This window comes from Marmota monax, unplaced genomic scaffold, assembly GCF_021218885.2.
Source record: "Marmota monax isolate L192 unplaced genomic scaffold, Marmota_monax_Labrador192_F-V1.1 WCK01_AAM20220418_F8-fsc00120, whole genome shotgun sequence".
NCBI classification, from domain to species: Eukaryota; Metazoa; Chordata; class Mammalia; order Rodentia; family Sciuridae; genus Marmota; species Marmota monax.
In genome coordinates, this window is record NW_026694424.1 from 5,186,307 (window position 1) to 5,199,396 (window position 13,090).

Sequence of the window (13,090 nt, forward strand, 5' to 3'; positions counted from 1 at the left end):
TAGCTCAGTGGTAGAGTGCTTGCCTAGCATGTGTGAGGCACTAGATTCAATCCTCAGCGCCAAATAAATAAATAATTGTATCCATCTACAACTAAAAATAAAAAAAATAATAATGCATATAATGGAACTAAGGAAATCTGAAAAGTCATATGCACAGACACCATTCTTCTTGCCTGTTCTTTGTATCACAACTTTTTTCTGAGAATTTCACTGGACAAGATTAAATATTGTAGCATAGGTTAAAAAAATTAGACAACTCAAATAATAAATTCCAAGAAAAAATTAAAACTATCTACCTGTATTCTCATATTCAAAGATCATACCATTCTAACACACACACTACCTTTGTGGAGTTTTTTTTTTAAAGCCAAAAAGTGAGATTCTTACAAAAGAGCAATTTAGGAGATATATATATATATATATATATATATATAAAATATCAAACTTTATTTGGGTAAGAATATTGACAATTCTCATTAAACATCACAATATCCTTAGCAGAGTTAGAAGGGGGTGGGGGGGAAGCATGGTAAAATCAGTTATCCTCTTTTGCCTAATTCCCTTCATAATAATCTTTTTAATCCAATGAGAATAAGGAAGCTCTAGGCGGTATGCAGTGATCGGTTTGGAAATTCAGGCCAGAGAGACTGAAAATACCAGCATGTAACCAACTTTTTATCTAGGTTATTTCAAGATGTGCCAGAAAACTAGGAATGTAATGTATAGATTTTTGCCACATCTACTTTGTAGTTAATTATTAATGTACCCAGAATACCTCTGAAAAATCAAGTGAATTTAAATAGGTATAAAATATGTATAAATTCCAGATTAAGAGAAAAAGATATGTTTCAACACTATTTATTAGCATATTTAAATGCTTAAATTTGAAGAATTCTGAAAGAAAAAGATGTTTTTAGATAGTTTTAAATCTGCAATAATCTAGTACGAAAGGACAATTGAGAACAAATACAGAATAATTCCTCTAACATATAGTAAAAAAGTTATCAGGGGCTGGGGTTGTGGCTCAATGGTAGAGCGCTTGCCTAGCATGTGCAATGCACTGGGTTCGATGCTCAACACCACATATAAATAAATAAACGAGTGAATGAATGAATAAATAAATTAATTAATTAAAGATCCATCAACAACTAAAAATATATTTTTTAAAAAAAGAAGAAGAAATAAAGAAAGAAGTTGCCAGGGTTTCATTCAGGGGATCTAACTGCTGGCAGGGTTTTCTCTCCATTCTGGAACACTAGACCCAGGAGGGGGATAGGAGAATGCTGACAGACTGTCCTGGGCAGAGGGAGCTGTGACTCACTCCTAAGGGAAGGCAGTGAGAGAGCCTTTTTCACCAGGGCCTTCTGTGCTTCTGTGGGGTTGGGGTAGACAAAGACCCCCTTCTGAGCTCTTATAAAGAAGGTTAGGCTGCAAGCCAGGTCAGCAATGCTGACAAATCCTGATTCACAGCTCAAGTCACACTTAGCTCACACATAAAATGAGTGATTCAGCCACTCCAGGGGCTAAGAGGAGGGGGTCTCTTTGAAAGTACTGGAGGCCTGTTTTCAAACAGAACACTGGTGACAGGAGCTTCTGACTCAGCATCATCTCTCTGACCACTTTTGGCAACTATCCATGTCTGTATGTGTCCAGGATTGAATCGACATCATTTCCTCTGCATAATGAGATTGTAAGAACTTGGTCAGGAAGAGTCACCATCCACTCACCTGTCAAGCAAGAGCTTGACAGGAGAGTCCCAGTTCACACAGAATAAGTATCAGCAACACCCCAATTCACTCTCAAAAGCATCTCAGTGGACAAAAACATCTTACAGTCAGCCTATCACTAAGGAATGCAGCTACAGAAGCATCGACAATGCATGGCAACACGCATTACCTTGAACACCAAGCAGGACAGGCTCTCTAACCACACCACACCAGGGTTCTCAATATATGGCTGGTATGCAAGGTAAACAACCCTAGCCTCAAAAGCTGAATCTTGACAAACTTTGGCTAATCAGAGAACTTGAACATTATTTTAACTTCCCTTATAAGTACTAGCCCTGCAGCACTGAAAAGGATCACCTATAAATGAACTGTTTTGATCTCAGCCCTTGCTGTGTGGTCTTAGCACCACATGTACCACTCACATGGTTCTGTTTGGCTTATCTAAAGCAGTAAGAGCCAAATGGAACCTCTGCCCTAAGAGGTATTTTGGGAGAATAATTAATGGTTAAAAATAGTAGAAAAATGAAGAATTACACCATAAACTACAAGAAAGATCGGGCACCAACAGTCATCTATAACACCAAATCGTAAAGAATAAATTAAAATAACCAAAAAGGAAAAAGCAAACAGAGCCAACCCACATTATAACCACTGCTTTGTTTTTTTGTTGAAATCTGTAATCACAGCCCTGTAGAAATTCCAGAGAAGTCTTACATTTGCATAAAGATACACAGCAGCCTTTCTTTCATGGAGCCAACACACTCAGCAATCAACAGGAGGAAAATGCCTAAGCACCTAGCCCAGTGAGTGATGAGAAAAAGAAGAGCCCTGGGCAGGAGACAGGAGAGTTCTTCCTCTCCATGGAGCCCTGGTTCTGGAAGCCAGCCCAGAGTGGAAGGCTAGTTAGTCCAGCAGTATTTTCTCTCCTTCCTCTCTCTCCCCACCTCCTCCCTTTGTTAGACACCAGGAATTATCATGAAATGCATACAAATGCCAGAACACAGCACTAGGAAGACCTCTGGGTCTGAAAATTCCCACAATGAAAAGGAAATTTCCATTGTATCTGCTTATATTCCAGTTATTGTCAAAAACATAAACTTGTGAAATATAAGTCACTAAAATCAAAACTTAAATGTGTGATTTATTTATAAAAAATTTTCCCCCCAGTATTTAACATAAATATTAATTTGTTTTCAACTCTCAGGTGCATTCCAGAACAAAGTCTTTCCTGTCCGCCTGCATTTCCCTGCAGGCTCACTCCTGTCAGCTTTGAGTGCCACAGACTCACACTTCAGGCACATGCCTGCCAGAGACCTGTGTGTGGCACTGTGACCCGGCACACACAAAACCTCCGTATAGGGGCAGTCTGTGCTTACCCAAAATATTCTTATAAAAAACAAATTTAGTGGTCAGGTGATTTAGTTCTAAAGTGAGCATATCTTAATAATCAACCTTATAAATGTGTATGTAAACTATTCAATAGCCACAAATACAGAACCAAATTTTCAAATGACTATGCTTTGAAGAATAAATGTTTTGCCTCTCTCTACTTATTAGATAGTAAGCACAAAGACAAAGCAAAAAAGTTACTTTTGCAAGGTTCATTGTTTCTGAATTTTAAGTCCTGTTTTAAAAGGAATTGACATAGACTATCTATCTTTTCTTTCTCCACCCCCCCACCCACCCCCCCGCCCCAGTACTGGGAATTGAACCCACAAACTCAGCACACTAAGCACATACTCTACCAATGTGCTAAATCTCCATTCTAGACAATACAAACAGTCTAGAATATATTGTTAAAGGAGAAACATGCTAGATATTTGTTTTCCCAAAAAGTATTAATCTTCATTCTTCACAAATCAGTACTTCTGATGCAAAGGACACACTTTCACTATGACATACATATATATATATATATATATATATATATATATATATATATATTTTTTTTTTTTTTTTTTGTAAGCTTTCACAGTTAGGTCTCCTCAACCCAGCACATAGTAGTTAGGGATCCTGAGTATTTCCATAATTAATGCATTTCACTGAGGTCATAAATAATAGATCTACAATATACTATACCCAAAAAAGGCTAATGTTATTATATGAAGGAGTGTTTCTAATTTGTAATTTTCAATGCGATAAAGCTAATTTTATTTAAAATACCTAGGTAGATTTAAGTGGACTTTTAACTGAGTTGCATCACTCTCATCCTTCAGAAACACAGGTTTAAAAAACATCACATTTCTACATCTTGAGGTTATACTCCAAGACCTAGTTTTATCTGGCATATCTCTAAATGGAATACTACAGTAATCTAGAATCCTCAGCTCCAAAGAATGTGCAATTTATGCAAAGAACAACAAAAAAATGGAATCCATTACTAGATATTAAATAATAAAAGGAATTAGGAATTGTAGAAAGGGATAAAGGAGTTCTAAGTAAAGAGTGGAGAAAAGTGGCAGGAAGTCAGAAAACTCCTTCTAGAAAACATCTGAATCCTCACAACCATAAAAAGAAAATGATGCTCTCAATCTCAATTAGCAATTCATTAGTAGTTGTATATTTCTAACTATTGGCAGTCTGGTGAAATTTATGAACCTCTTCTCAGAATACTGTTTTTAAGTTCATAAAGTGGAGAAACTTAAACAGAAAACCAATCCCATCTTAAAAAGTAATCAAAAGATTTTAAAGTAAAACATGTTTTCTTTTTTTAATATTTATTGTTTAGTTGTAGTTGGACACAATATCTTTATTTATTTTATTTTTATGTGGTGCTGAGGATCGAACCCAGGGCCTCGCACATGCTAGGCGAGTGCTCTACTGCTGAGCCTCAGCCCCAAAACATGTTTTCTTTACTACATATTAAGTAAAAAGATTTAGTGGTCAGCCTAGTTACTATTATAATTTTGATGTGGTGATGAATTTTAATGATATTTTGAAAGCTATGCAATAACTAATGTTATTGTGCTATCCATTGGTGACAAGTCAGAGACATAACTAGAACTAATATAATATATTCACAATTAAAAGAAATACTGTATTTTGGGCTAGGGATGTGGCTCAAGCGGTAGCGCGCTTGCCTGGCATGTGTGCGGCCCGGGTTCGATCCTCAGCACCACAGACAAAGAAAGATGTTGTGTCCGCCGAAAACTAAAAAAAAAAAAAAAAAAAATATATATATATATATATATATATATATATAAATATAAAGAAAGAAAATACAGCAAGAAATTTAAAAAAAAGAAATACTGTATTTTGTTAAAGATACATGAAAACAAAGATGCAAATTAATTTCTTTCCTGTTGAAATTTGTGTTCGGACTCCAGACAAAAGTCTCTACTATAGACACTGTTATTCATTTGGCTTTTCTGATCTACCTTTGGGGGAAATGTGACTTAACAACAACAACAAAAAGTCCACAAAGAAGAATTTCTTAACTGGAGACCATAAATTCTGCTGCAGAATCTTCTCTCAAAGTTCAGACCAGCAGCCCTGTGTTTGTTCTATATGCCCCTGCCCACAGCTGATCAGAATGGAATATCAGAAAAATGAAATTTTTCAGAGTTGCCAGTCCATCTATTCTCACTATGAAAGTGAGCTAAAATTGGGTAAGAGGCAGGCAGGCAGGGAGGCACAAAATGAACTCCTAAGGAGAAACAAAAGAGCAGCTATTTTAGGGCTTTCCAGTCTCCCTTCCACCCCAGCAGCTCTTCTTGGAGCAAGGCAAAGTTACTTCACCTCCCTTCCTGGGGTTAGTTGAGAGGCCCCTATACACTTGTAATAAAATCTCTTTTTTGCTCCAGCAACCAAAAGAGCCTTAACTACATCAGACATCCAAAGCATAGCACAAACTGCTCATGTGTCCGTCTACTCATCTTGGGAAGTATTAACCACGCCCCAGAGGGTTATATCAACATGGATGGATGGCAATTAAATCTAATTTTTCTGTAAATCAGCAGCACTATAAAGCAGACCTTTCTAAAAGGTACATGAAGAATCCATACTTTGGTGATGCTGAAAAGTCAGCAAACATATTCCTTTGTGTTACTTTCCTAAAACAGCCTTGCATAAGCTTACATGTAGCCTTTGGTGTTCACTGCTAGTTATTCTGGCATTAAACTGTATTTTAAGAGCACAATCAAAATGTACAAACAGCAAATGTCTCTATATTTAATCTGACCAGCACTGGAGGACAAGAGTCACAGAGACAGACATTTCTAATTTACATATGGAAAACAAAACTAAACCTCTGCACTTTTATGTCAGTATTAGTGCTTTTAATTAGTAATAGGCAAACATAGAAAACTAAAATGATGACATCATTGTAAGTAGGCAGCATTGGTCTTGTATTCCAGTCATAAATGTGGAGCTTACAATTCTGTTCTTACTGAAATAAAGGCACTCCAAATACTTATGTTTTTTTTTTTTTTTTTGGCGGGGGGTGAAGGGAGTACTGGGGACTGAACTCAGGGGCACTTGACCACTGTGACACATCCCCAACCCTCTTTTGTATTTTATTTAGAAACAGGGTCTCATTGAGTTGCTTAGCACCTTTTGCTGAGGCTGGCTTTGAACTCGAGATCCTCCTGCCTCAGCCTCCCAAGCAGCTGGGATTACAGATGTGTACCACTCACTGCACCTGGCACCTTACCTATTTCTAATTGATTCTCCTAGTGTCCTTGTGATAGTGTGTATTTCTTCTTTAAATGAAGATAACTTTGATTAGCGGTTCAGAGCCGGTTAAGAACATAACACATGCAAATATCTGAGATCACACCATTCAGTGATTTAAACTATGGACTACCTAAAGGCTGCAGGGAAAGAAAGGAAGAAGTATCTTTAAAAAAAAAAAAAAAAAAAAGGTTTTGCTGCCTACAAAGGTTTGAAAGCCAATGCATAGGCCAGTGGGTGGACTGCACTATTCCTCCCTACAACCTACACTACAGGCCAGTGTGACCTCCACTCCACCACAGATCCCTAATGCAAAGGCTGCCCCTCCAAAGTCCATGCTGGCATTATCGGCACCTGCCTCAATGCAGCACTATGTGGATATGATATCACTGCTCCTTTTATTGTTACCTCATGTGTTTCTGCTTGGTTAGAGTTGTGAAGTTCGGGCTTAATCGAATGCTGTTAGCATGCTTCACTCCATCAATATAGAGCTGCAGTAGAAAGGGCTTCATTCTGCATGCCAGGTCCATACTGGGGAGAGAACATTACCCAAAAGACAAGAGCCATTGTTTCTAAGACAACAGGATCCTGTAATTCTCTAAGATACTGTTTAGTGACTCTGGAGCTTGATTTAGTTTAAATCAAGATGCTAGATTTGACTGTGCATTTCTACCTCTGAGTTTGTCTCATTTCCTACTTCTCACAGGTAAATGCTGCTTGGCTATTCATTTATGGTGCTAGTCTTAAAGCCTCAAATCAACCCTCAAGACAAGTGAAAACAAAAATATGCACAATCTTTTTCTGACCAACCTTTGCTTTAAGCAAAAGGAATTCACAGCTTGGTAATGGTGCTATGGTTATCTGAGTCCTGATGAACACCAGGGACACAGAACAGACTGGGACCAAGTAAAGAACCAGAGGATCTAAGGACAGGGCTCGCTGTGCTCACTGCACCATTCTTTCAACTTTCCAGTGGATGTTGTTTTGTTTGGTTTTGTCTTGTTTCAAAATATAAGAAGAAAAGGACTGTTAAACCTTGCTAGTAAGAAAATCTTTTCTCACTTTTGCAAAACAAAAATGCAGTATGTATAATCATGTTTGTGAAACCCTATAATATGGCCACGTAAGCATTCAGCAAAGGCCACTCTCAGTGCACACATTTAATTATGACCAACCATTTGTTTTCCCTCCCTTCTCTTTCTCCCTACTCTCTTTCTTACTTTCTAATCTTAAAACCAGAAAAGATTAAGACCAAAAAAATAACCAGGAACAGCAACCAAGTAGTCCTTAGAAACAATCTACTTAAGACACACTATCACTTAATGGTCTACTAAAAAATTATTCTGAAGCAAATTACCCATATCTCTGTGAAGACTTCTACCCGCGTCTCTACCAAGTGAAAAGATGGCCTGCTACTGGCCAAAAATTGCGTTTGTCCTTTATTATTCCAAATCATTTTAGAATTGGCTAACATTAAGAAGGACCCTCAGTTTACATCTACATTCAAATGTCACCAAGTTTAGCAAGACAACATTATCTAAAATGGTGCAATTTTATAGTCTTTCAAACACTGAAAAATTTAGGTTTGCGTGACTGTCGTTTTGGTCAAAAGTAGAGATTACTTACACAGTGACCAATAAGAGACTTAACCAATAGGTTTTTCTTATAATGAACTGTTTTTGGAAAGCTATTATGAAATAATATTTTGGTTTTCTTACAAAAGTATAATAATTTTTTGTATATACAGTTTTGCTGAATATCAATCAGTTCTTTGTGGTCATGCACACAGAAGTAGTAACAAACAATGTTTTATTTACTTACTCTCTTGAGAAAGTTAGGCTTGGTTGAATCTTTTAAACATTCTTAATTATCACAAATACTCTAGGATTCTTAGAATTTCCAATCCTCCCCATAAAATATCTCCATGACCTTTGATTTTACACAAGGCTGGATTCAACTTAAGAACTGAAATGCTGAAACAGGAGCAAGTTTTAACAACTCTTCATTATTTAAAATTGCTAATATTGCATCTCCATCGATTTCATCTATGCTGAAACTGCATATTGTTATAGAGAGGTCCTTACATTTTTAGTATTTTTAATGCAAATGGTTGAATAAAACGGTAAAATGTGTTTCTACATATACATGGAAGCGGTCAAGAACCTCAAATCAACTTTAAGAGAAATTTTACTTCTAGTGACTACTTAGAACATGAATGCTCAAAAAGTGTTTAATGTATAACGAACAGCAAAGATTGTTTTAAATAACAAGTAAACTAAAGGGTTCAGTGATTGGCTAAAGATTACTAAAGCAAGGAATAGCGAAAACTAAAACTTTTTAACCATAGTACATACAAATTACTGTACTTTCTCCACTTTCTTTTTTAGTTAAAAAAAGAAAAAAGCTGAATATTTTCTACATTAAAAAGCTATCACAAAGAACTTCTCTATTATTCTTTTATTCTACTATTATCTTATTCTATTATTATTATTATTATTTTATTATTCTATTATTATTATTCTATTATTCTTTGGAAAGAAACTTTCCAAAACATATTACAATAGAAATGCTGATTTAGATAAAATTCAAAAAAACTCACCCCAGTAATATAGTTAGTTCATAAGTCATTTCCATAAGTGCCTAAAAAGTGACCTGATTTCCAATCCCCCATGTTCTCCTTCTCCCTCTCCCCAACTATATTGTTTCCATTAAATCACCTGGAGCTGTGCTTTTCTAAACAACTTTCTCCTTCTGCCTATGAACTGTCATTTGCTTTGAATAATAAGTCCTTTCTAAAATGCTTTGTCTGGTTACCAAATCACTCTACAGCTGCTCACAACACAACTGTATGATCCAAGTCCTATTAATTTACATACATTTTCAAGCTAATCCTAAAATGCCATTAAGTACTTAACACTTTTAATTTTCCAAAGATAGATTTGAATATACTGGTGGTGAGCCTTTCTTTAAGAACTCATGGTGAATCAGATATAAGAAGTCACAATTAAAAGACTTAGAAAATGTTATTAACACTATAGCACAAAGTAAGGACAAACAAGTCACACTGCATTTCATCGCCATGTGTTTTATGAGAAGAATTCAAGCACACCAGTAGAATAAAACAAAGAACACTAAAGACTTGATAATTGCCCATAGAGAAACAAGCAGTGTGAAACAGGGCAAGCTATTTTCTGGGACTCAGGAGTGAAGTCAGAAAGTAACCCAAATTTTCCATTTTTGAAATCAGATCATTAATTTCAGTCACTATTAATAAAACCTGTAATCAGTGGGAGGCACTCAGACATACTCTATCCATACCCATGAGAAATTATATCACCCAACAAAATCAAAGAAATGGAAGTATGGGGAACACTTTCTTGAAAATACAACTTTTGTACTGTTAAGAACTGTGTATAAAAGTAAAAATGTGAAATCTTCCATCTAAAAAGAGAAAAGAAAGAAAAAAGGAAGTCTTACTTAAGCACATTAAGAACACAACAAGGGTGACAAACACAAGCAAATCTCGACATCTTAAATTTCCCTTTAATTCTTTCCAACACAAACAGCAAGAAACCTAAACTATGAATTCACCTCATATAACCCAATTAAAAAGCAACAAACACAGGCTGCAGTTGTGGCTTAGTGTTGAAGCACTTGCCTAGCATGTGTGAGGACTGAGTTCGATCCTTAGCACCACAAAAAATAAAAGAATAAAATAATGGTACTGTGTCCATCTACAACTAAAAACATGAAGAAGAAGAAGGAGAAGGAGAAGGAGAAGAAGAAACAACAACAAGGAAGAAGGAAGAAGAAGAAGAAACAATAACCAGTACTAATCAAAAAACTAATCTTCTAAGTTTCTAAGTAGTCGCTCAGAGGACACTGGCTACAAAGGACACCTAGTGACTACCAAAGTTGGCCATCAGATGTAGGTGGGCAAATAGGCAAGACCTGCCTACTTACTCCATGGCTCCTGTTCCACTCTGTGGACAAAGAACATGGCCTGCTCCAGAATGGGACCATCAGACAGAATTGGGTTTTTTGATGACACTTCCAACAATACATTGCATTTCAACACAAGTTGGAAAAAAACAGGCTGAAACAAAGAACAATAAGATGAATAAAATGGATATAAAATAGCATGAATTTAAATGCTAAAACTGCAAATGACAGCAAACCATGGCACTCACCAACAAGTTAAAGCAGCCCCCAAAAAGCCAAACAAGTTGAATACTAGCTAAAAATGCAGAATTCCAAGTCAGAAGGAACTGGAAGAAGACATGCACATACAAGCACTTCTAGCACTAGAAAACAGAACCCAAAGCAATAGAAAAGCAAAATATCCTAATATATGAAAATAATAAAGTGGTTATCAACTCTTCTGAAAATAAACTACAAGGAAAAATGAAGAGTTTTATACCAGGCTATATATATATGTTCATTCTGTTGCCAAACATTCAGATTTACTGGGAATCTTCTATTTTAAAAATATTATGAATAATGTATTTGTAGGAATTCTCTATTTAGGTCATCTATATGGGTATTCCCTATTTGAGGGAATTCCCTATTTTGGGGGAAGATGGGGCATGGTTACTGGGAAGTGAACACAGGAACACTTTACCACTGAGCTACATCCTCAGCCCTTTTTATTTTGAGACCGAGTCTCCCTAAATTGCTTAGGGCCAAGTCACTGGGACTATAGGCATGCACCACCATACCCATCTTATTCTGAGGGACTTTAAGAGGAAACTTTTCTTAAAGTGTATTTCTTGTTATGAACAACACATAAAATTCAATTACAAAGCCAGGCATAGTGGTGCACATCTATAATTCTAGCTAATCAGTAGTATGTGGCAGGAGGATCTCAGGGTCGAGGTCCTAAGAAACTCAGCAAGACCTGTTCTCAAATAAGAAATAAAAAGGACTGGGATACAGCTCAGTGGTACAGCACCCCTGGATTCAATGCCCAGTGTGTGTGTTGGGGTGGGGTGGGGGGGCTATCAGCCATGAATTGAGCATGTGACACCTGCACTTCTCATGCATCAGGCCCATGCAATCAGTGAGAAAGCATTTCACTAACGATGTGCTTGATTGTGAGGCTGTGGATGTTTACCCAGTGAATGCAACCAGTTTCCACAGCCTTTCAGTTTTCTTTTTAGTTTTACAAATAGAAGAAAACATCCTACAAATTTTTCCAAGGATCAGGCCAGAAATGATTCCCCTTCTTTAAGGAACTACTTTGAAATCACACCTTTGTTTCTTCCCTTACAGATTCACTATGGCTTTGAATATCTTTTCAGTACCACACTGTTTATTATTAGTTGGTTCTGAATATAAATAAAAAGCAAAATCATCAATAAGAACTTACAGAAGAGATTTAAGTTTCTCTTCATTAAATAATAAATAAATATCTGATAGTAAAGCAACAGTACTTGGTTTCACTGGTTGAGGAAAAAAAACTAAGTTACCTTCCTTGGAGCAAATGCTGCTAGAAACAGCTCTTTCCTGTGTCAGTTCAGAATGAGTCCACTTCTAGGGAAGCTCCTTCCAGGCCCACACCTGGCCTTCTCATTCAACCTATCCCCAGGCCTTACACATATCTGACTCCCAAGAGGTCTCCCTCAATAATATCTGTGGAAGTTCTAGTTCATCCAAGGCAGGTCACAGAAATCAACATTTTCTAGTGCCAATATTCTGGCAAGCCCTATCAACAGGGTTAAGATTTAGACATTGGTCATCTTTCCTAAACTACTTTTGTTTAAACAGAATGTTTCTGAAATCTAGTGGAAACAATGTGACCTATTTTGAAAATCTGGGTTGTCCTCCTATTGATGTGTATCATTTTAAAAGGCCCTGTGCCTGCTCTGAGACTGACATACATAAAGCCTCAAGAGGGGTGAGGGAGTGGGGGCAAGTCCCAGGAAACAAGTGAGGAACAGAAAAGGGGAGAGACTTGTTAAAATAAAACATTCAGCAGCAATTGGATACTAAATCTTAAAGGAAAAATTACAACGTTATTGCTTCATCCTTCAGTGTGACTGATTAAATCCAATAATCAATCAGCAAATATTGATTAGCCTATGCTGCACTTGGCCAATCTAGAGACAGGGGAATTACCCAGAGACCCATTTCCAAGGAGGAGTCATGGAGCTTGAGGTCTCAGGTAAAAGGTGAACACAGCAAAACAAGAAGAGGGGACAGTTTTTTCTATCAAATTTTCCTTCTCCATTGCTGTCTATACCCATATTTCATGTGCAAACCCCATCTGCAAGACTGTGCTATCTCCCTTCCTTTCCCTCTCCTCCCTCTCAAATTTCTATTGGAGAAGACATTGTCTGGGCCTCTAGCCCAAGTCTGCTGACTCCATAGTTAGCACCAAACATCAGCCTCTTGAGATAAAAAGGCCATTGGAACTAGGGGATGCAGTATTCCCTTGCTTATTTATTTAGCAGACATTTAAGAAGCACCAACTGTGTGCTGTGCACTGGGGCACAAACAAATTTAGTTTCAATGAAAATAAAATATTAAGAATTATATGTGCTAGGGTATCTGTAATCAACTTTTGAGGAATAATGTTTTTAGGAAAATTACCCTACCAAGAAAAGAATGATCAAGTTTATTTACTAAGCCAACTTTACTAAGGTCATTACAAATGCAAATATTAAATTAGATAAAACTGATTAAGGGGGGTA

The 13,090-nt window shown here is 36.8% G+C and overlaps 1 protein-coding gene across 2 annotated transcripts in view; it reads right to left on the reverse strand.

Annotated features, from left to right (window-relative positions):
• The window catches only part of Trio (trio Rho guanine nucleotide exchange factor), a 339,986-nt gene that overhangs the window by 304,640 nt on the left and 22,256 nt on the right, over window positions 1-13,090 (reverse strand). The window lies entirely within an intron of this gene.